The following is a 24,464-nucleotide window of genomic DNA, read 5'->3' on the forward strand; positions in this document are numbered from 1 at the left end:
AAAAAATCAACTGTGGGAGCAATCATCAGAAAATGGAAGACATACAAGACCACTGATAATCTCCCTCGATCTGGGGCTCCACGCAAGATCTCATCCCGTGGGGTCAAAATGATCATGAGAACAGTGAGCAAAGATCCCAGAACCACACGGGGGGACCTGGTGAATGACCTGCAGAGAGCTGGGACCAAAGTAACAAAGGTCACCATCAGTAACACACTACAACGGCAGGGAATCAAATCCCGCAGTGCCAGACGTGTCCCGCTGCTGAAGCCAGTTGTCAAGGGTTGACAATTTGTTCAAACACAGTAAGAGAGAAATGAGACACTGGCAGACCGACTCAGAGTTTCAAAGACGTGCGCACGGGTGAGAGTCTCTGAGCAGACTAACACACCGAGCACCGTTTACTCGCTTTATTTATAAGGCAAAATGGGTTACATAATACTTCCTCTTTCAACTGAAGAGGGGAGAGCTCAGGCATTGTCTTAGCTATCTAACTTCTGCACACAAACTGAAAAACAACGACACAGCAGTATTCATGCTTATCTGACATCGCAGACACTGAAGTAAAGAATGCATGTATATGTCCTGTCTTTGTCAAACATCTCACACACTTAAGCAAGGAATACATTGTGTTCTTTTCAACAGTAAGCTTTACCGTGTGAAAATATATAAACACTTGATTATAAGGCATACTTGTTTCTACTTGATTATACTTTAATGATTTAACTAAAATAAAAATTCTCTTAACATTCCCTCCTGATGTTAATATATTTCACATGTTTTACTCAATGCATAGTCACTTGTTAGTCACATTTTCAACTTGCACGTCATTCAGTGAAATAATTAAACAACAAGCTTGTCAAGATTGTCATAGAGATTTTCTTCTCTCTCTCCCACACTCAGCATACCATACTGACGATAGGGATCCTCCATAACTGACTGAGCCAAGACATGGTTTCCTAACATACGCTTGAACATGTTTGTCATTATGCTTCTCAGACATGGGATAATACAAGCAATGAAAAGGCAAAATAGTAACATCACACTGAAAAGGGCCAACAGGCCTTTAATCAGTAGAGATTTCCAAGAGCCGCTCAGCAGCCAGTCCCACCAACCTTGAGTATCGGTAACGTAGTCCTGCTGCTGAGCGTCTCTCAGTTGTTTCAAAACATTCAAAGCATTTGTCATGTTTAATGAATGGATGTTATCAGGTATGTAGGTACAACATGTAGTGTTAAACAATACGCAGAGACCACCTTTCTCTGCGAGAATGATGTCTAAAGCCACTCGGTGCTGCATGACAGTGATGCGAATTGCATCAATTTCTTCATTCTGTCCTTGATTAATGCGGGTTGAAGCATTTAAAAATAATCCAAAACGATAGTCCAGGGTTTCTATCCGTAGTGCGTGTTTCCCTACTCCTATCCATGGAAACAAAGCGTGTATTACCTTCTGGCTCTTGGTCCAGAGTTTGAAGTCATCTGGTACATCAGAACCAAGATATGGGTCATGGGGCTTGAGGCCTGTGCTACGTTTAGCTCTGGTGTTGCTGTTCACTGACATCTTAAAGGTGTGGTCAGATACCAGAACAGGGGCACAGAGTCCGGTGCTGTTTGGTGGCAGCATGAAATAGACTTTCAGGCCACACGCCCAAGCTGCGCCCTGTACCCAGTATGTACCTGTCGATGAGCCGATGCCATCCCAATCTGGTGCCGCCAGGATCATGGAGCAGTTTCGGTTTTGTCCTAATTTCTTCAGACCCTGGGGCGTACCTGTTTGTCCGGTTGCTCCTGTGAAGTTAAAGCACACTGGGTGTTGTATGTCAGGTGGCAAAACAACTGAGAATGATTTCAGTTTTCTATGGCTGACGTTTATATGCACCCAGTAGGCTTCATTGCAGGTGTAGTTTATATTTGGGTACTGGTGGGTGCAGTTTGTTATGTTGTAGATTAAAGACTTTACACTCTGTGGGACTATATATTGTGTAGTGTTGTGGCATGTGTTGCTGTTTTGGTCCTTTATGGATCCACCTATCACCATCACAGGTTTTCCTGGTGTTGAGCAGGTCCCGGTAATGGCTTTGTCATATATGCAGAGTGCTTCAGCCTTGGTTGGGGGTTTTCCATACACTGTGGCATGGAGTGCTGTCGTGGGCATATGTGAGCAGACATAGCAGTTTGCGGCATTGTCTTCTCTGTGCACTCTGTCATGGACATACCGGTACCATGCATTGTTCAGCCACGGGTGGTTGTGTTCTTTGTCTATCTCCTTCAGGTGCGAGTTGTCGTGGGTCCACCTCTTAGGTCGGAGAATAATTGGTACTGTCTTGTGGGTTCCACTGGGCATCAACCAAAAGAGTGTCGTCATCAGGAGGATAGCCATTAGACAGAATATGTAGCACATGAGTAGTTTTCGTTTGATGTCACAAGCGCCCAAGCACAACAGCTTTGGGGCTGGAACTGGTGCTAGCATTGATTCTGAAGCTGGTTCTTCTTCTGGATTTATCAGGTTGTTTTCCTCAGTCATCTTGTTGAGATTTTATTCAGGCGTCCCTGGTGTTATTATTGGTTCTGCTCTTCGGTGGGATAGGTCAGTCTGATCTTCAGGGCGACCAGGCACACCCGAGCTCCCACGTGAGTAGCACTGCCGAGGAAGCACAGGGCGGGAAACCCGTTCAGCCCTGTCCTCCAGCAGGGGTTCACGTAAGAGTCAGGGGAACCGGCGTCTTATTGTGGTGCAAACACTTTCTTCACGTGGGATTGATGAATCCACGAAACTCGTTCGGCTATCTTACACGCTGTGGGTGTGGTAAGTAGCACCTGGAAGGGACCTTCCCACTTTGGAGCACTCCAGTTTTTCCGCTGGAGGACTTTAATCAGAATCCAATCACCGGGGTTCAACCTGCAAGAAACTGAAGAAAAGTCACTCGGCAGTTGATTGCTTAATCTCACTTCTTTATTCTCAAATAGTTTTGTCATCCATTCTGCCATTGTTGTTTCTGCAATAGATTTATTAATTGGCTCACTCATTATGGGGAGTGGAAAATGTCTGCCATGTACGATTTCAAATGGCGTTAGACCACCTGTTCCTTGAGTTATTCTCATCCATAATTTAACCAAGCTTAGACATTCAGGCCAAGGTTTTTTAGTCTCTTCCATACATTTCCTCAACCTTTGTTTAATTGTGCCGTTAGTTCTCTCGACTAATCCTGCACTTTGTGGATGATAAGAACAGTGATGTTTTATGCTGAAGCCTAAAGCTTCAGAAACTTTACTTATTACTTCATTTACAAAATGTGTGCCATTGTCTGATCTTATCAGAGATGGAATACCGTACGTTGGAATAAAATGATTACATAGACATTTTGCTACTGATATTGCATCTGCTTTTTTCACTGGGTATATTTCTGGCCACTTGGAAAATACATCAATTATCACAAGTGCATATTTGGAGGATTGTGATTCATTTAATTCTATGAAATCCATGTGGACAGTGTGAAATGGATGCGGTGGTATAGGGAAATGCCCTCGCTTTGGACGTAGATTTCCCTGTGCGTTGTGTCTTTGGCAAATCATACATGTTCTGATAAACTCTTGTGCTGAACTTTCAAAATTTTTTGTATAGAATTGTTTATTAAGAATATTAATCATCCCTCCTGATGACACATGAGTTTTCCCATGTGTCACTAAAGCAGCAGTTCTATGCAAAGATTTTGGAAGCACTGGTTTGCCATTACACATCATAAGGTTGTCTTTTAATTCTGCTCCATCTTTCACCCAAGATTTTTGTTCACTCAGCGATGCTGTTTTCTGTGCATCTGCTAGTATTTCTAAAGGTATTAGATCTATGGTTTCTGTTGTTAAAACATCAATTTGTTTTTCTGCAGCTGCTTTTGCTGCTTTGTCAGCAAAGTTATTTCCTCTCGTAATTTCTGTGTCATCCTTTTGATGAGCTGCACATTTGCATAGTGCTAATTCTTTTGGCAACGTTATTACTTCTAATAGCTTTTTTAGAAGGTTTGCATGTTGAACTGTGTTGCCTGAGGAAGTTGTCATTCCTCTGTTATGCCATATTTTAGCGAAATGATGAACTGCTGAATAGACATATTGACTGTCTGTGTAAACATTAACACTTTGACCCTTATATAAAGTACATGCTCTGATGACTGCGGTTAGTTCTGCGCTTTGAGCAGAGTTTGAGGAGCTGAGAGCTTTTGCTTCTATCACTTTATCAACAGTTGTGACCGCATAACCCACACAATTTCTACCGTGAATGTCTTTTGACGCTGAGCCGTCCACAAAAACATTACTGAAACTGCTCTGGGGGGAGCTGTATATATCAGTGCGAGGTTTTGTATCTTCCTCTAATTTTTGAATGCAACAGTGTTGTTCTCCGTCCAGAGAAGTCGGCAAAAGTGTACTTGGGTTTAGCTGGCCACACTTCTCTATTTTTATGTGTGATTGTGTAAGTAGAATCCCCACATAAGAAAGTTGTCTTGCATGCGTGAGGAAAGAGAGGTTCGCTTGGAGCAAAATAGAGGTCACTGCATGTGGGACTTTGATGATCAATTTATGTCCTAGAACAATGTCTGCACATTTTTTAACTGCCTCTGCTGCTGCTGCGCATGCCTGAACACAGGTAGGTAATCCAGCAGCTACAGAGTCAAGTTTGCATGAGTAGAAAGCTAATGGACGTTGTTTTTCTCCAAAAGCTTGAGTTAAGACTGCTTTCATATACCCTCCTGCACCATCAACATGGAGAACGAAAGGTTTTCCATAGTCTGGTAATGCTAAGACGGTACATGTCTGCAGTGCTATTTTCAAATCAACGAAAGCTTTTTCTGCTTCTGGAATCCATTGTACTTTGTCTTTCAATGCTAGATCTTTACCATAAATGAGGTTCTGTAGTGGTTGAGCTAGTAATGCGTATTCTGGAATCCAGCATCTACAGAAATTGCACAGTCCTAAAAAACTCATCATTTGTTGTTTAGTTACTGGTTTTGGGGCATTTTGGATTGCTATCTTTCTGCTCTCTAACAGCTGCCTGCCTTGTCCTGTCAATTTGTGGCCAAGGTATGTTACTTCCTGGCTCCACAATTGCAGTTTATGCTGTGACACTTTATGGCCTTGCTCTGCGAGATGTTGCAAAACTGTTAATGTGTTTTCTTTGCACTCATCTTTTGTATGGCCTGTGATCAATATATCATCTACATACAACAAGAACTGCCCTGGGGCAGGGAGCGTACAAGATGACATTGATTTTCTCAAAGCCTCTGCATACAGAGTTGGGCTATTCTGGAATCCCTGAGGCAACCTTGTATAAGTATACTTTTGATTGTCAAAGGTGAATCCGAATAACTTCTGTGAGTCAGGGTGCAGAGGTACGGAGAAGAAGGCATTGGACAAGTCTATTACAGAGAACCACCGTTCTTTTGGTGTTACTTGATTTAGAATTGTGTGTGGATTTGCAACCACTGGAGGTATTTGCTCTGTTACCTCATTTATTGCTCTTAGATCATGAACTAAGCGATATTTTCCTGTATTAGCCTTTTTTACTGGAAAAATTGGTGTATTACACGTGGCTTCATTAGTTTTCACGAGAATACCTGCTTTTTGCATCTCTGCTATGACTGGTCTGATACCTTCTTTTGCCTCTGCACTCAAGGGATATTGTGGTTTTACAGGCCTATATGAGGTTGTAGTTTTCACCACTACTGGATCTGCTCCTTTTATTAGGCCTACATCCGTGGGTCCTTGAGACCATAATGTTTGTGGCAGCTTCTCTAGTTCTGGATGTGCTTCAATTGTTAATACTTGTCATTCATCTTGCTCTGTTGTGGCTAAATGTGTGGCTGGTGTGGCTGTCACCGGCCAACACAGCGTTAGCCTCATGCACCCAGTTCTACGGCCTTTTTGCCAGTCCTCACACTCTATTTTGTCATATCTGTCCATTTCTACATTTCTCAGCACTGTGCCTAACTCAGACCAAGGCGTTTGGTCGTTGCGTGCAACAGATACATGAGGGTTGCATATCTTATTTAAGCGCTGCACTGCATCTGTCTGTAACACTGAGCATACTGCATTACCACTCTGTGTCACATACAGGTGTTGTAGGACTAGTTTTTGCGGTCCTAGTCTGTGCACTTGTTGATCATAAATTTTGTCTGGACCTGGGACATATTTATACCACAAGGTGTTGTGATATTTTGCTGGGTCCTGTCTATGTGAGTGCTCAGGTAAGTACATATTAGCTTTGGCCTCTAATGGTTCAAGTTTTGGTAAATCTAAGGCCCAGTAATAATTTGGCTCACCTAAACCTTCACAAACAAAAATATCTTCAGTTTGGCTCTGACTTTCAGAGAGTAGGAGTCTGGCTTTCATGCCACTTTCTTCAGGAAAAACTCCTATTTTTAATTTTGTTAAAGCATCTCTTCCTAACAAATTTAGTGGACAAGATGGATCATAGATGCACTGATTTTTGCAGGCACGGCCACTATCTCTATGTGACATAAAAAGGGGGTCGGTTAGATGCTGTTTTGTCACATGTCCTGAGGCTGATTTCACGATTAAGGTATCTTTTGAAGAGGTTAAATTTGGGACTTCTACTGTTAGGACAGTTTTACAAGCACCTGTGTCGCAAAGGAATTTTATTGGGACCCCGTTAACGTGCACTATAACGGTGGGCTTTGCTTCTGAGCCTAGCAGCAGTTGTTCAATGTTGTAAACTTCCCCTTCACTTGTTTCACTTCCCTTTTCTTGTGCTAGTCATTCATCACGGCGTCTGCGCCTGTCATCTCCACCTTCCTGTTCTTGGCTTACATTTCTACAGTTTCGAGCAAAGTGCCCGATTTTACCACAGTTATAACATCTCATATCTCTTCTATCTCTTCTTTGTCCTGCTTTTTCTGTTTATCTTTAGTTTCCTGCTTTTGGGCACGTTTAGCAATGCGTTTATCGTTTTCTACCATCCACGCCTTGAAAAGGTGCCATTCTGCTAAGCGTTTTGCTTTTTTCTTTTGGCTCTTTTCCTCAAATAATTCTTTTTGTAAAGCAGCCTTTAAAGCAGTTATTGATTCTTGATTGCATTTGCCTTGCCAGGCTGGGCAATAAATTTTATGTGGATTTCTCCACCTATTTGCACTGACTCTTCCTGCATTTGGACAGTTTTTTTTCCAACCATCCTTCATCTGCTGTTAATTTTACTTTAGTTTTAGAGTTACCCATTTTGAACTAATTACGTCAGAACTGTGACACCTTCTTTGGCATGAAAGAGTGAGAATGGGTTTTCGATAACAGCCTTCTACTCTCCCACTAATTGAGAGAGCGGTTATCAATTTTACGTGATGAAGCACAACCCTTTTTTCCACCTTTACCAATACGTGAGTGTACACAGGAAAACAGTTTGAGAAGTGGTTCGACCGCGTATTGGGTCGTAAAAACAACTCACTCCTCACAAACAAAGCGCGTTTCTATGATTTTTATTGAGATTTTCCGTAGGCCTATTTATTTGTGTAACACCTTCACCTTCAGCCACTCTTCTTGAGTGACCGGAAACCTGTTCCGTTGCAGCCACTCCCAGAGCGACCGGAACTTTTAATAGCGATTTTTCTAGAATTTCGCTCTTGCCTGTCGTCTTCTTAGTCCCGCATGGACACTGAGATCTGTCGGCGTACCTAGGTTTACACACTACTTAAAGGAAAATCTCAATATCAACGTATTTTAGCGCTTGGTGGAATGCGTGTCATATTCACCTCTACTGTGGCGCTGCGTTTTAAGATCCGGTGCTCATCGGGTCCTGGAGCCGTGAAGACCGAACGCTGACCGGAGATCGAATTCACGTTCCCGGGTTTTTCGTTTTACTGATCAGATTTCTTCCAGCGCAGGCGTCACGACGTCAGGATCCGATGGAGACCGTCTGTGGAAAACTAGACGTTAAAATAACAGTCAGTTATCCGGCTCGAAGGACCAATTAAATGTCAAGGGTTGACAATTTGTTCAAACACAGTAAGAGAGAAATGAGACACTGGCAGACCGACTCAGAGTTTCAAAGACGTGCGCACGGGTGAGAGTCTCTGAGCAGACTAACACACCGAGCACCGTTTACTCGCTTTATTTATAAGGCAAAATGGGTTACATAATACTTCCTCTTTCAACTGAAGAGGGGAGAGCTCAGGCATTGTCTTAGCTATCTAACTTCTGCACACAAACTGAAAAACAACGACACAGCAGTATTCATGCTTATCTGACATCGCAGACACTGAAGTAAAGAATGCATGTATATGTCCTGTCTTTGTCAAACATCTCACACACTTAAGCAAGGAATACATTGTGTTCTTTTCAACAGTAAGCTTTACCGTGTGAAAATATATAAACACTTGATTATAAGGCATACTTGTTTCTACTTGATTATACTTTAATGATTTAACTAAAATAAAAATTCTCTTAACACCAGTGCATGTCCAGGCCCGTCTGAAGTTTGCCAGAGAGCACATGGATGATACAGCAGAGGATTGGGAGAATGTCATGTGGTCAGATGAAACCAAAGTAGAACTTTTTGGTATAAACTCAACTCGTCGTGTTTGGAGGAAGAAGAATACTGAGTTGCATCCCAAGAACACCATACCTACTGTGAAGCATGGGGGTGGAAACATCATGCTATGGGGCTGTTTTTCTGCCAAGGGGACAGGACGACTGATCCGTGTTAAGGACAGAATGAATGGGGCCATGTATCGTGAGATTTTGAGCCAAAACCTCCTTCCATCAGTGAGAACTTTGAAGATGAAACGAGGCTGGGTCTTCCAACATGACAATGATCCGAAACACACCGCCCGGGCAACAAAGGAGTGGCTCCGTAAGAAGCATTTGAAAGTCCTGGAGTGGCCTAGCCAGTCTCCAGACCTCAACCCCATAGAAAATCTGTGGCGGGAGTTGAAAGTCCGTGTTGCTCGGCGACAGCCCCAAAACATCACTGCTCTCGAGAAGATCTGCATGGAGGAATGGGCCAAAATACCAGCTACTGTGTGTGCAAACCTGGTAAAGACCTATAGTAAACGTTTGACCTCTGTTATTGCCAACAAAGTTTATGTTACAAAGTATTGAGTTGTATTTTTGTTATTGACCAAATACTTATTTTCCACCCTGATTTACGAATAAATTCTTTACAAATCCTACCATGTGGATTCATGGATTTTTTTTTTCACATTCTGTCTCTCACAGTTGAAGTGTACCTCTGGTGCAAATTACTGACCTCTGTCATCATTTTAGGTGGGGAACTTGCACAATCGGTGGCTGACTAAATACTTTTTTGCCCCACTGTAGCAGTTTATTTTATGACTTCCTTTAATTTATAGCAGCTTACTTGCTGCAATATTTGCTTAATTGTTTACTAAATGTTTGAGTTGTGAAATAAGCCACAATGGAGCAAAATATGGGTGTGTGTGCGGTTGGAGGATGTGTTTGTGCGTGCGCACGTGTAGGGGGGGGGGGGGGGGGCTGGGGGAATTTTTCTTGTTAAAACAAAGGGGGTTTAGGAAAAAAAGAAACTCTTGTAGCTCTTTTTCCACTTGTACCTAGTCGCTTTGGTTTGGCTTGATTCGAGCTGGTAGTTAGGGTTTTCCATTAGGTGGTAGAACCTGGAAACCTCTACCCCAAAAGCAACACTGTGATCCCCACATTTGACAAAAAGCCATACACCGAGCAGCAGATACAGTGGAACCCTGACTTACGAAATTAATTTATTCACGATGGTCTTTCGTAAGTCGAACATTTTCGTAAGTCGAAGCACCCATCGCGCCTTTTGAGTGAACAATAGGCTATAGGCTAATTGCTAATTTATTTCATTAGTTTGCCGTAACACGGGCAGCAATATTGCCGTTAAGTGGGGTATTCGTAAGTCGGGGTTCCACTGTATATTACTTCAAAGTCCTCCATTCCTGTGGTGTTTGTGTCGCATACAAATGCAGTCACAGGACTTTCATCCGCATTGCTCCACAGCTCCACGCACATTAAGTGCTACTCGATGGTTTTTGAACGTTTTACATTACAAAGTCAAGTAGGTACAAATGGAAAAGGGCTATTAGACAACACATTGCATTGGGTCCAGGTGTTGCCAGTGCCACTGCTGATAACAAGCCACACCAACTCTCCACTGCCTACAAATGAGACCTGCCACACAAACAGATGGAAAGGAGACCAGGTGCTCTGATGTTGTTTTTCAGAAGTTGGGGTCGGCCCCTTAGTTCTAGTGAAAGAAACAGAAAATGCTGTCAGTGGTCACCCAGAAAGAGTGGAGACCTTCTTTCTGTGAGGCAATAGTGCTAACCACTGCACCACCGTTCTTTCTCCACTGTATTCTGTCTTTAACCCTTGTGCTCCCCTTTGGGGCAGCCCCAGACCCAGGCGGTCCCAAAGTACCCCACCCTCCGTAGAGACAGGTGAATGAAAATGAAAAAAAAAAACCAGAACGATCATTTGGGGTCAAAGAGTGCCCCAGAGCGATTCTAATGGGTTCGTCAGGGGATCGGGAAAGAAAACGTAGCACTTGGGGGCCACGCACAGAAGCTGCTGCGGCAGTGTGGGGGTCATTGATACCCCAGTACATAAAAATGAAGCATAATCACAATAATGATAATAATGCTAATAATAATAATAATAATAATAAGAAGAAGAAGAATACAACACACAGACGCTTCTGAGTTTTATTTTATTTGTAATTACATTCACGATACAACTGAGGCAATCTGGAAGGCCATACCTTTTAGGGACATGCGCAATAGGGAGGGTGCGTTTTTAAAATGCCCCCCGGGGCTGTATTTCTGATTACAATATCAACAAACTGTCCGTGTTTCAGGTGCTCGGTGCTGTACAGCGCCTTCGGTGGCTGTGAATACATGATCAGGAGACGTTGAATGGAAGGAATGAAACACGGCGTGAGGAGTCTTTTCCTTATGCTGTAATAATGTTCAGCGTAAAAGTCATCCTCCAAGTGTCACAGCGGGATGGAACGGACACACGCGCAGGCTCTGAGTTGGGAAACACAAGAATCTTTATTACAGCACACCAGGTGGTCTATTTACAGAGGTGAGGGGGAAGCTGGGCTCCGGGAGTCCACACACAAAGGGAAAAGACGCTGAAAGTCCACACGCACTCCGTCCACTCCTCACGCTCCTCTCCACACTCCACAGAAAACACGATGACGTACTCCACTCCTCGCACACTCAATCACTCAGGAAACACAGGGGTTGGTCCAGGGAATGCGGGTCGGCAACGGTCCAGCGACAAGAAACAAAGAGCTGCCGTCTTATAAAGGAGCTGGAACACTCTCGTAACGAGCCACAGGTGAGTGATGGTGACCAGGTGCGTGGACCAAGGGCAGAAGCCCACGGGTGAGCTCCGCCCTGACAGAGGGAGGAGGGAAAGAGAGGAAGGGAGAGAGCAGGAACAAAATGAAAAACATATGTAGCCATACTGAGCCGACCGGGTAGGCACAGGGACCCTGACACCAAGACTCGCAGACACTCGTGTTGTCTCTGGCAGGGGTGATTGGTCTTGCACCCGTTGCATGCTTCGGTGCGGTACTCGTTGATCACTAGGTCGAGTAGATGATACACCTACGCAGTTTTCACGGTATCGACGAATAAAGAAGACGCCCAACCGTCAAGCTCGGCGTCTTTAACTGAGAATATCCAAGAGCTCCACCGAGCCCCATGAGAACATAAGATGTAAAGTACGCTCCTGTGCCAAATAATCCCAGGGAAGCGAGGGGGAAGCATTTACACCGCTCCTTCAATTCGATCCTCTCCTCTTCTTCCCTTTTTCTTTGTTCTTCCTCCTTTCTCCTCTTCAGCCTTTCTCCTTCGAGTTTCTTCTGGGCCGCCTTTACATCTCGTTGGTGTAGTGGTTTCCTCCATTGAAATCCACCATTTCATCTATTTCATCCAAAAGACAGCCCCAGAGTGTCGATCACAGCGATATTTCTTCCGTCTTCGTCCTCTGCCTCTTTTCTGAGAACGCCGTCGGTGACATACTCAGGCGAAACGTCTTCTTTGAAAGTGTTCGCATTCCCCAGGATGGTGTTTCCGGATGCACTCTTTCCTGATCCTGTTTTACCGACCAGAAGGAGTCTCAGTTCTTCACGGGTCGCAGAGCCTGCGGGGTTGGGGAAATGATAGTAACATTTGAATCATTCTAGAAAAAATAAAAAATAAAACACTATGTTACACTAGGCTATTCTTTTGTTATCTTTGTATTGATGTTAACAGCAAGCAGTTTGTCCACATAAAGCGAGTACCACAAGCAGCACACAACCCTGGGATTGCACTTTACCTTTGTATCGATGTTGACAGCGAGCAGCTTGCTCACATAACGCCAGTAGCACAAGCAGCACACATCCCTGGATCCGGTCTTTGGTCGCCAACATTTTCAGTAAGCTAAGAAAAGAAGAAAGAAAAAAGAGGTGAAATTAAGGCACATTCAAGGAAAGTATTTCAGATCAGATTAGCAAGTTAAACCACACTGAAAATACACGTTGAATAAACCATGGCCCCAAACTGGTCGGTTGTCCCATGTGTTTCCCCCGTAGCTGCTCCGGGCACACACACAATGAGCCCTGGTTTCATGACACAGGCATAGCAACAACCTCCTTCTACTCCTCACTGCCTCCTGTATGTGTGTGTGTGTGTGTGTGTGTGTGTAGGCGGTACTGGGTTCCTCACAGACGGTGGTGTTCGCGAAACCCACCCTCCCCAAAGCTAAGGGCTCGCCAGCGAGGCGCGTGAGAGCGAGGAAAATGTTTTAAAAAAGGGAAAGGAGGATGAATTCAATTCAATTCAATTCAATTTTATTTATATAGCGCCAAATCACAACATAAGTCGCCTCAAGGCGCTTCATAGATACAGAGAAAAAACCCCAACAATCATATGACCCCCTATGAGCAAGCACTTTGGCAACAGTGGGAAGGGAAAACTCCCTTTTAACAGGAAGAAACCTCTGGCAGAACCAGGCTCAGGGAGGGGCGGCCATCTGCTGCGACCAGTTGGGGTGAGAGAAGGAAGACAGGATAAAAGACATGCTGTGGAAGAGAGACAGAGGTTAATAACAGATATGATTCAATGCAGAGAGGTCTGTTAGCACATAGTGAGTGAGAAAGGTGACTGGAAAGGAAAAACTCAATGCATCATGTGAATCCCCCGGCAGCCTATGTCTATTGCAGCATAACTAAGGGAGGATTCAGGGTCACCTGGTCCAGCCCTAACTATATGCTTTAGCAAAAAGGAAAGTTTTAAGCCTAATCTTAAAAGTAGAGATAGTGTCTGTCTCCCGAATCCAAACTGGAAGCTGGTTCCACAGAAGAGGGGCCTGAAAACTGAAGGCTCTCCCTCCCATTCTACTTTTAAATACTCTAGGAACAACAAGTAGGCCTGCAGAGCAAGAGCAAAGTGCTCTAATAGGGTGATATGGTACTACAAGGTCATTGAGAAAAGATGGGGCCTGATTATTTAAGACCTTGTATGTGAGGAGCAGGATTTTGAATTCAATTCTGGATTTAACAGGAAGCCAATGAAGGGAAGCCAAAACAGGAGAAATATGCTCTCTCTTTCTAGTCCCTGTCAGGACTCTTGCTGCAGCATTTTGGATTAGCTGAAGGCTTTTCAGTGAGTTTTTTGGACATCCTGATAATAATGAATTACAGTAGTCCAGCCTGGAAGTAATAAATGCATGAACTAGTTTTTCAGCGTCACTCTGAGACAGGATATTTCTAATTTTAGAGATGTTGCGCAAATGGAAGAACGCAGTCTTACATATTTGTTTAATATGTGCATTGAAGGACATGTCCTGGTCAAAAATGACTCCAAGGTTCCTCACAGTGTTACTGGAGGCCAAGGTAATGCCATCCAGAGTAAGAATCTGGTTAGATACCATATTTCTAGGCTTTTCAGGGCCGAGTACAATAACCTCAGTTTTATCTGAATTAAGAAGCAGAAAGTTAGCGGCCATCCAGGTCTTTATGTCTTTAAGACATTCCTGCAGTTTAACTAATTGGTGTGTGTTATCTGGCTTCATGGACAGATAGAGCTGGGTGTCATCTGCATAGCAGTGAAAATGTATGCTATGTCTTCTAATGATACTGCCTAAGGGAAGCATGTATAATGTAAACAGAATTGGTCCTAGCACTGAACCCTGTGGAACTCCATAATTAACCTCAGTGTGTGAAGAGGACTCTCCATTTACATGAACAAACTGGAGTCTATTAGATAGATATGATACAAACCACTGCAGTGCAGTACCTGTAATACCTACAGCATGTTCTAATCGCTCTAATAGGATATTATGGTCAACAGTATCGAATGCTGCACTAAGGTCTAGCAGGACAAGCACAGAGATGAGTCCACTGTCAGAGGCCATAAGAAGATCATTTGCAACCTTCACTAAAGCTGTTTCTGTGCTGTGCTGAGCTCTGAAACCTGACTGAAACTCTTCAAATAAACCATTCCTCTGCAGATGATCTGTTAGCTGTTTGACAACTACTCTTTCAAGGATTTTTGATATGAAAGCAAGGTTGGAGATTGGCCTATAATTAGCTAAGACTGCTGGGTCTAGAGATGGCTTTTTGAGTAAAGGTTTAACTACAGCTAGCTTGAAGGCCTGTGGTACATAGCCGATCATTAGAGATAGGTTGATCATATTTAAGATCGAAGCATTAATTAATGGCAGGACTTCTTTGAGCAGTTTTGTAGGAATGGGGTCTGAAAGACACGTTGATGGCTTGGAGGAAGTAATTATTGAAGTTAACTCAGAAAGATCAATTGGAGAAAAAGAGTCTAACTTAACATCAATGGTACTAAGAGTAGCTGTAGATAATATTACATCTGTGGGATGATTACTGGTAATTTTTTCTCTAATGATAAAAATTTTATTTGTGAAGAAGTTCATGAAGTCATTACTAGTTAACGTTAAAGGGATTGTTGGCTCAAAAGAGCTCTGACTTTTTGTCAGCCTGGCTACAGTGCTGAAGAGAAACCTGGGGTTGTTCTTATTTTCTTCAATCAGTGACGAATAGTAAGATGTTCTGGCTTTGCGGAGGGCTTTCTTATAAAGCAGCAAACTATTTCTCCAGGCTAGATGAGGAGACACTGAGGGTCCGAGGTCCGAGGTCTAAACGGAAGGCTGTGTTCAGGTAACCTGCCCTCCGCAGACCTAAGCGTACGCTAGCGAGGCTCTTGAGAACAATGTAGAGGAAGCAAGGATGAGGAGGAGGCAAGGAGTGCCTGAAGTCCAAACAGAGGGCGGTGTTCACGTAATAGGCAGGCCACATAGCTGGTCTTTCACTAGCGGGGCACTTGAGAATGATAAGAGGGAGCAAGGAGGATGAGGAGTAACGGAAACCCTGTGGTCCAACTGGAGCGCGGTCTTGACCTGTCGGCGAACAGGGTTAGTTCAGTTTGGCTTAACTGTGGGGTACAGGGCATCCCGGAAGCAAGCTAGGAGTTAGAGTCTCCTCACCGTTTTAAACGGTGTCATGTGCTTTTTTGGACACAGTTAAATTGAGTTAGGGATTTTAGAAATCAGGCCATAGGCTGTTCTGGAGGAAACAGATACTGGTTAATTGATTACAAAAAAGTTATCTTTCTTCGGTGAGATGGTAAATTTGTCGAAATTGTTTAGGTTCTTTAGAAATCAGGCCATAGGCTGTTCTGGAGGAAACAGATACTGGTTAATTGATTACAAAAAGTGAGACTTTCTTCGGTGAGACTCGTTATTTTAAATTTGTCAAAATTTGTTAGGTGCTGAATCTGTCAGGCCTGTCAGTGATTGTAAATATAAGACGTCTTTGTAATATAAAATAATAGAGTTTTGTCTGAGCTTTGTGTGATCCTCTGTGTGACGAGAGTGCACTGCAGCGCTGCGAGCTATTTTTAGACGGTGTGTGAACATGCAAATGAGCTGGTGGCTGGGAGGAGAACGGAGCTTTTTCACTTCCTGCCCAGAGTGTGTGTGAGCCTTACAAGCAGAAGGCGTATTATTGCTGAGACCCTGTAAATAAGCTGCTGGTTTTGATGTTATAACAATATAAATGGCTTTTGATTTATTGTTGTGAATATGTGCTTTATGAACTCACTTGTTTGTTGATTTATGTAATGTAAAAAGCATTTAAGACTGAGTAACTTCAGTTTTTGAGGAGGATAAGAGAGTGTTCCTAGATCAGAGTGAGCTGCTGTAAGTCAATTGAAAACAATTTAATTAAATCTTAAATATTTTATACTGATAACACAACTGATTTTAAGCCATACCTTGAATAAGTAAAGTTCATGAAGTTTTCTGAGCTGCCATGACACAGAGAAAGTGGAGTGTTTCACCCTGAAAGGATGAAATGATGCTCTGCCTTTGTAGTCAAGTTCAAACATAGGCCGTAAATAAATATGAGCCACTAATAAGCGTGACATAATTAATAACTTCAAACAATAAAGCACATTGAGTGAGTGACCCAGATAACAATAATTTATGAGCACGCAATAAAGTGGACCTGTTAGAACCCCATTGATATTTGTCCTTTCAACAATAAAGAATTAGTTTGAGTCCCATGCACTAAACAGTCCCATTTAATACTGTTAAATCGTTGTTTAAATAGAATACAAGCAAACATGCCAGTGCTCTATTTTGCAACCTGTAACATACAAATTGCAGAGGAAGAGGGTCGGCTGGAGGTGACCTGTAAATGTCACATAGTGACTGAGGAAGGTGTTTCACCTTATGAGATGACAGTGTGGTCCGAGATTGAGCTGCATGAGCTAAATGCCTATATACAACGTTGCCTATTCCTATTTCGAGGCTTAAAGGAGATAACTGAGAATGAAAATGATCCAAATTGGGAGCCCACAGAGGCGGCCCACTTTGCTCAGGCTATGGTAGAGTCTGTAGTAGACGGTTTTGATTTTGATATGCTTGCTTAGGAAATAATGTAATTATCTGTGGAGATGTCTCCAAGCGATTAGTAGATTTAAAGGAGACAAATGTGTGCTTGAAAGTGCGTGGTAGAAATTGTGTGTGTGGGTGTGTGTTTGAAAGGCTTTGAAACATAGGTTTGATTTGAATAAAGCTAATCACAGTATTATGGTTTGATATTGAAGTAGAGCGAGCTATACAGCTAATTATTGAGGAGTTTGGATTTAATTGGTCCATTGCTCCCTCGCTCGGTAAATAACAGGGTGTATTTGTCAGTTTGTGAGCAAACATGATATTGCTTTGGGGCAATTTTCTGAGAAAAATTTAAGGCTGTGTGAATGCATTCGAGCTGTGTTATTGTTTTGTGCCCCAAAGTTAACATGCAGTGTGTATGAGTTTATAACATTTATGTTACAGAGTGAAAAGTAGTCATTAAAAGTGAATATTGAAAGAGGCTTGGTTAAGTCTTGACACACTGCGTTGGCTGTGTGTCTTACCAAGCAGATCACAAGGAGACAGTGACCCTTGGAGGAGTGAAAGTAATTCTGAAAGTTAACAGGCAGACGCTGTGGGGTGACCCAAGAGGAGGAGCCGTATAACGTCACAAAAAGGGAGGTAAGCCTGTGTTCTAGGATAATGGCTGACGGCCCGAGCATGACACCTACTGGGCACAGAGGCTATAAGCCTCTGAAGGAGCAGCTGGAACAGCTAAAAAGAGCCATTCGCCTGGCTTCTCCTGGATCATCAAAGTTAGCTGAGAAGGAATGCAAAGCAATGGAAGCTGAGCTAAGCAAGCTTATTGCTTCCCAACAGAGAGGGCTGGATGACAAAATAGCCCTAAGTCTTGTGCTCAAAATAGAAGGAGAGAGATGTGAGCAGCAACTGGAACAACTGCAAACCGAGGCAGAGAAACGTTCAATTAACTGGAGAATTAACCAACAAATCAAGAAAATACAGCAAATTCATGCAAAGTGTTGCAAGTGGATGTTCTTGTGGAACGGAGCATCTTCCTGGATGGAGGAGGATGACACACCTGAAACAGAAGATATGGAGAGCATAGTGGAGGCTTTGAAACAACTGAAAAAGCAAAATAAGAAGCTGGAAGACCAAATGAAGAACTGGATTCCAAAACCAGGAGATGCTAACAAGTATCACACAGCAGAGATACTTCCTTGGGCCACATTAACATCTAATGCCGTAGGACGACAACATGTCATGCCTGTAATGACCCTTAGGGGAGGACAAGTTCAGGGCCCAGATGGACAGACGGCAGCGGTTGTAGGAGGAGTAGCTGATGTTGAATACACCAGGGCACCACTGGTGTTTCATAATGAAGGGCCTATGACAGTTAAATGTCAGTCCCTGAGTGGGGGAGGGAAAGTGATAACATCAGCCGCAGATGAAGGCTTGACTTCGCCTTCCTGTTCACAGGAGAGAGGAGACAGGCCAGAAGACGAAGCATCAAGAGAGAGCCTGCCAGACCAGACTGGAGAAGCGGATCGGACCCCAACAAACGAGGAAATGATTTCACCGGTGGAAAGGATAGCACAACCGGCTTTTATCGAGCTTCCAACACCAGCAAGAGAAGAGCAGGCCCATACCAGCAGGTCAAAACACTCCAAAGCAACGGCCAAGTCAGACACATGGGCAGGAGAAGTATTCGGACGAATGCTTGAAGCCCCGCAAGGGCTATTGGAAGTATTAAATACGCTGAAGACCGTAAAGGACAAAATGACCAAAAGCATGGCAGAAGAGGAGAGCGACAATGATTCATCTACCTCAGAGGAGGAAGATGATGACGAAAACAAAGACAGAGGAGGAGTCGCGTCAGAACCAAGTATAGCCAGGAATCTTAGGTCGAGACAGGTGAAAAAAGAGCAGGGACAGAGGAGGCCCATTTTTAAGAGCTTAAAAAGTAAGGGAAAATTGAGACAGGGTAAATCAGTGACCAAAACAGTAAAAGCTACAGGCACTCATTATAATTTGCCTTTAGTGGCTGGTGCAAAAAAATGAACCAGTGTACCGCGCATACAAAGTAAGAGATTTGGAGGCATTGGTTAAACAGCTTCCACCTATAACTGGAGGAGGAGCAAGGTGGTTGCGTGAATTAGGCAGGCTAACAGAAGGAGAAGAGCTTGCGATTGGTGATTTCCGCGCCATTTCTGCACGGTGTATGCTCGGTGGTGGGCTAGCAGATGTAAAGGCCATAGCTCGCACAACTCGCTATGCAAATGATTTGCCTTATCATGAAGTGCAATGTGCTTTGTCTGACGCAGTCCGTGAAAAGTACCCAACCCCTAACACAGGGGCCATACCTAAAATAATTTGGGACCCCCAAAACACACCTAGAGAGTTTTTAGAAAAAGCCAGAGATCAGTGGTTGTTAGAAACAGGTACCCATCCGGGTAGGGAAGGTGAGCATCGGGCGTGGTTTCGCTCAGCGGTGCTGGCAGGGCTGCCAAACCAGGTCATAGAAGATCTACAGAAAAATCCAGATTTTGCCGTAGCAGATTCTGTGCAGTGGGAAAGACACGTCTCACATCGTTTACAGCTGGAGCAGGACAGGGCGAACAAGCAGAAAAAAGAGTTGGAGGAGGCACAAGCGTCTCTGCTCAAACTACAGTTGGCGGAGGCCAGAAACAAAGCCTGCGAAAAGAAAAAAGAGGAAAAAGAAAAAACAGAAAAAATGATGATAGTTGCGACCCAGCCTGGTCCTGGGCCTGAATGGCCAGATAGTGGCCCGGGTCCCTGCACTAAGGACGGATGGCCCGCCAATGAACCAAGGCAGAACCAACCCACAGGGAATTGGGGAACCGGTGGATCGTACAGAGGGCGTGGTGGCTCAGCGGGGGGAGTACAAAGAGCTCGTGACACGGGGAATCTCAGCAGTGTGCCTTGGAATGTCTGTTGGAGGTGTGGAGCAGAGGGTCATTGGAGCAAATATTGCCCAGAACGTCGTCAGAACAATCAAAGAAGAGGTTACCAACCCCAGGCACGTGGAGCTCCCAGAGCAAGAGATGGCTATAGGGGAGCATATCAGGCCCCAAACCCGAGTGCAGCACCAGCCGCACAGTATCCAGTGGCTGACTGGAGGGAGGACCAGTACTGAAGGGACCCGGAGGGACCAAACAGCATGGGTATGGCAGATCCCATGCTGTCAATGACTGTAGAAGGGCTCAAAATCTCACGATACATGGCCCCATTCATTCTGTCCTTAACACGGATCAGTCGTCCTGTCCCCTTGGCAGAAAAACAGCCCCATAGCATGATGTTTCCACCCCCATGCTTCACAGTAGGTATGGTGTTCTTGGGATGCAACTCAGTATTCTTCTTCCTCCAAACACGACGAGTTGAGTTTATACCAAAAAGTTCTACTTTGGTTTCATCTGACCACATGACATTCTCCCAATCCTCTGCTGTATCATCCATGTGCTCTCTGGCAAACTTCAGACGGGCCTGGACATGTACTGGCTTCAGCAGCGGAACACGTCTGGCACTGCGGGATTTGATTCCCTGCCGTTGTAGTGTGTTACTGATGGTGACCTTTGTTACTTTGGTCCCAGCTCTCTGCAGGTCATTCACCAGGTCCCCCCGTGTGGTTCTGGGATCTTTGCTCACCCTTCTCATGATCATTTTGACCCCACGAGATGAGATCTTGCGTGGAGCCCCAGATCGAGGGAGATTATCAGTGGTCTTGTATGTCTTCCATTTTCTGATGATTGCTCCCACAGTTGATTTTTTCACACCAAGCTGCTTGCCTATTGTAGATTCACTCTTCCCAGTCTGGTGCAGGTCTACGATACTTTTCCTGGTGTCCTTCGAAAGCTGTTTGGTCTTGGCCATGGCGGAGTTTGGAGTCTGACTGTTTGAGGCTGTGGACAGGTGTCTTTTATACAGATGATGAGTTCAAACAGGTGCCATTCATACAGGTAACAAGTGGGGGACAGAAAAGCTTCTTACAGAAGACGTTACAGGTCTGTGAGAGCCAGAGATTTTCCTTGTTTGAGGTGACCAAATACTTATTTTCCACCCTGATTTACGAATAAATTCTTTACAAATCCTACCATGTGAATTCATGGATTTTTTTTTCACATTCTGTCTCTCACAGTTGAAGTGTACCTCTGGTGCAAATTACTGACCTCTGTCATCATTTTAAGTGGGGGAATTTGCACAATCGGTGGCCGACTAAATACTTTTTTGCCCCACTGTATGTGGTGTCATCGCAAGCGCCAGTAAATCTCATGGGCAGGGACCTGCTCGTGAAGTTGGGCGCCACAATCACATGTTCAGCAGATGGATTATCTGTGACTCTGCCAGGGGGCCAGCATTTTCCGTGCCTGGGAACAAATTCAAAGACTCAATATCTGCTTCAAGACTGTGAAAGAGCAAAAGCCGACATCTACTGGGGGAGACTAGTGAAAGAGGATGTTCTGAGGCAATTTCAGCTGTGGAGACCCTGGATAATGAGCTTGGCAGTTTACCTCCCTCCGCGCGAACCCTACCACGTCAATCTGTTTTATGATAAAGATAGTGACGACACCTATCGTGAATTATTTCAGTCTGATCTTGAGGGTCAGACGTGGAATGTGCAAACACATGACATCTACATCGGACCAGAAGGTGTAGCCGCGGCTGTGAAATTAACTGATGAACAACTGCCTTGGTACAATGTGGAAGAAAATTCAACCCCTCACATTACATTGGCGGTCCACCAAGGTCATGGTGCAGGTGATCTAGGTCCAATGGTCAGGCGAGCACTGGACGACACAGGGTGGCAAAGAACCCAAATTCCTAACTTATCTTATGCTCCAAATTGTAAAACCTATCGCATAACTTGTGCCTGTGAGGATACAGTGATCTTGGAACATAAAGAAATTTCAAAAACACATGGTGAGGAGAGAGTAGACCATTCTGATGCAGTTGCTAGATTGTCGAATCTCCCTGACAGTCTATGGTCAAAAGGGCCCACGGATGTTGGCCTAGCTAAGTGTCCTCCTGTCTTGTTCCAGCTGAAATCAAACACACCAATCAATAGACCACAGTATAAACACAAACCTGAAGCAGAGGAAGGAATTACAGAAACAATAGAAGGCCCGTTAAGGGCCGGGGTGTTAGAGCCCTCTCACTCACTGTGGAACACACCAATTCTACCAGTGGAGAAACATGGAACAGGAAAATACCGCATGGCACATGACTTAAGAGCCATTAATGAAATATTGCTCTCTACCACTGCACCAGTACCAAATCCATACACAGCTTTATCAGCTATCACATGTGACCAAAAGTGGTTCACGTGCATTGACCTGGCAAATGCATTCTTTTGTCTTCCTCTGCATGAGTCACTCAGAGACATTTTTTCATTCACATACAGAGGCCAACAACTCAGATACACACGGTTGCCACAAGGCTTTGCACTTTCTCCAGGCATTTTCAATCAGGTGCTTAAAGAAGCCCTGTCGTCATGTAATTTGCCTGATGATTGTACATTAATACAATATGTTGATGATCTTCTCATTGCAGCCCTGTCAGCAGCGGATTGTACAGCGGCGTCGCTCGTTGTGTTGAATAGGTTGGCGGAATGCGGCTTTAAAGTAAGTAAAGACAAGCTGCAGTTAGTTCGCCCTGAAGTGACCTTTTTGGGCCGGGTAATCGCACACAAATCAGTGGGTTTGATGAAAACACACAGAGACCAAATTCTGACACACCCAAAACCGCGAACTGTGAGAGAAATGCTTTCTTTTCTTGGTTTAACAGGTTACAGCAGGCAGTTCATTCCGGATTATGCAGGCAAAACTGCCCCTTTAAGGGGCCTAATGAAGCAAGTTGGCGTTCGAAACCTTAAGGCTGAGCTGCCTTGGACGCCTGAAGCTGAAGTCGTATTCATTAGGGTGAAACAGGATTTGTCAAGGGCCTCAGATTTAGCTACACCCAATTATGATGAGCCATTCTATTTGGATGTTTCTGAAACAAACTCAGTTGTAAATGGAGTGTTGTTTCAGAAAAAAAGGGGGGGGGGGGGGTAGAGATGTGCTCATGTATGTTAGTGTAAAACTACATCCAACAGAAGCAAAGCATCCTACATGCACACAATATGCAGCAGGGGTCGCTAGAATTATCCAAAAAACAGCACATGTAGTGAGAGAACACCCACTAAAAATACTCACTACACATAGCATAGTGGCATACGTGAATTCACAAGCATTTTGTATGTCACCACGGGCACAAGAGAGACTGAGCAAAGTCTTAGAGGCCCCAAATTTGACATTTACACATGAAGGAATTAACATGGCAGATTTAATGGGAGTAGGGGAACCACATGACTGCGCCAAAAGAGCACAGATTGAGGAAAAGATTAGAGAGGACCTGAAGGCCGAACCCATACCGGGAGCTGAGGACTGGTTCACCGATGGATGTTGCCACCGAGACGAAGGAGGACTGAAAGCAGGGTATGCGGTGGTTTGCAGAGTAGAAGGAGATTATCAGGTCAGAGTTCAGGAAGGATTGAGGGAAAGCAGTCGGCCCAGAGAGCTGAAGTGATAGCCCTAGCTCGAGCTTTGAGACTAGCCAAGAACAGGAGAGTGAACATCTACACCGATTCGGCATATGCGTTTGGAGCAGCGCATGTGGAGCTGCCTCAGTGGAAAAGCAGGATTCAGAACAGCAACCAATGCACCTATTTCCCACAAACATGAAATGGAGGAACTGGAAAAGGCCTTGGCTGACCCAGAGGAGGTGAGTATTATAAAATGCAAAGCTCACTCCCAAGGAACCAGCATGGTGGAAAAAGGAAACCAGAGAGCGGACGAAGCCGCAAAGGAGGCCGCAGGCTACAAAGGACGGAGACAAATGATACAGGTAACTTCAGAAGAGGAGATATCTGTTGACCTGATTGAGGAAGTCAAACAGGCCCAGGAGGAGGCATCCCCAGAGGAAAAGGGGGTGTGGAAAAACAAAGGAGCCTGGCAGGATGGACATTTGTGGAGGGGGCCAGACGGGCGCCCCGTGCTGACAGCCAAAATGGCAGAACAGAAGGTGGATGAAGCCCACGGACTCGCCCACGTGGGGATAGCCCAGATGGAGAGAAACTTGTGTCATTGGTGGCATCCTGAGCTGCGAGGAATGATAAGGGAGAAGGCCAGGATGTGCTTAATCTGTGGGGCACACAATCCTAAGCCAGCAGTAAAACCGGAAGTGGGTAAAGTTTCGGCCCCCTGAGAGGCCAGGAGAGGAGATTGTTATTGATTTCACTGATATGATTGATTCCGGGCCTGGCGGTGTAAGATATTTGTTAGTGTGTGTAGATGCTCTGACCGGCTGGCCAGAGGCCTGGGCTACAAAAAAGGAGGATGCTAAGACTGTCATTAAATGTTTAATCAATCATTACATTCCCCGTCATGGGTTCCCCAAAAGAATTAGATTATGTTATTGGCTCCACAACTTCTTTTATGTTTCATCTGTGTGATGTTGTTAATTGTAGGGACGTCGGCAGTGCCTGGAGGGGATATAATGTGTGGCTCTGTTGGG

At 44.4% G+C, this 24,464-nt stretch overlaps 1 long non-coding RNA gene across 1 annotated transcript; it reads right to left on the reverse strand.

Annotated features, from left to right (window-relative positions):
* Nucleotides 1-337: 337 nt before the first annotated feature.
* On the reverse strand, nt 338-6,908 carry LOC308409105. Its single transcript, XR_013973944.1, has 2 exons — nt 5,173-6,908; nt 338-3,817 (listed from the first exon to the last, which is right to left on the reverse strand). It is a non-coding gene; the product is annotated as an uncharacterized lncRNA (long non-coding RNA).
* Between the last annotated feature and the right edge of the window lie 17,556 nt (nt 6,909-24,464).

Source organism: Rhamphochromis sp. 'chilingali' (assembly GCF_963969265.1).
Source record: "Rhamphochromis sp. 'chilingali' genome assembly, chromosome: 13".
In the NCBI taxonomy this organism is placed as follows: domain Eukaryota; kingdom Metazoa; phylum Chordata; class Actinopteri; order Cichliformes; family Cichlidae; genus Rhamphochromis; species Rhamphochromis sp. 'chilingali'.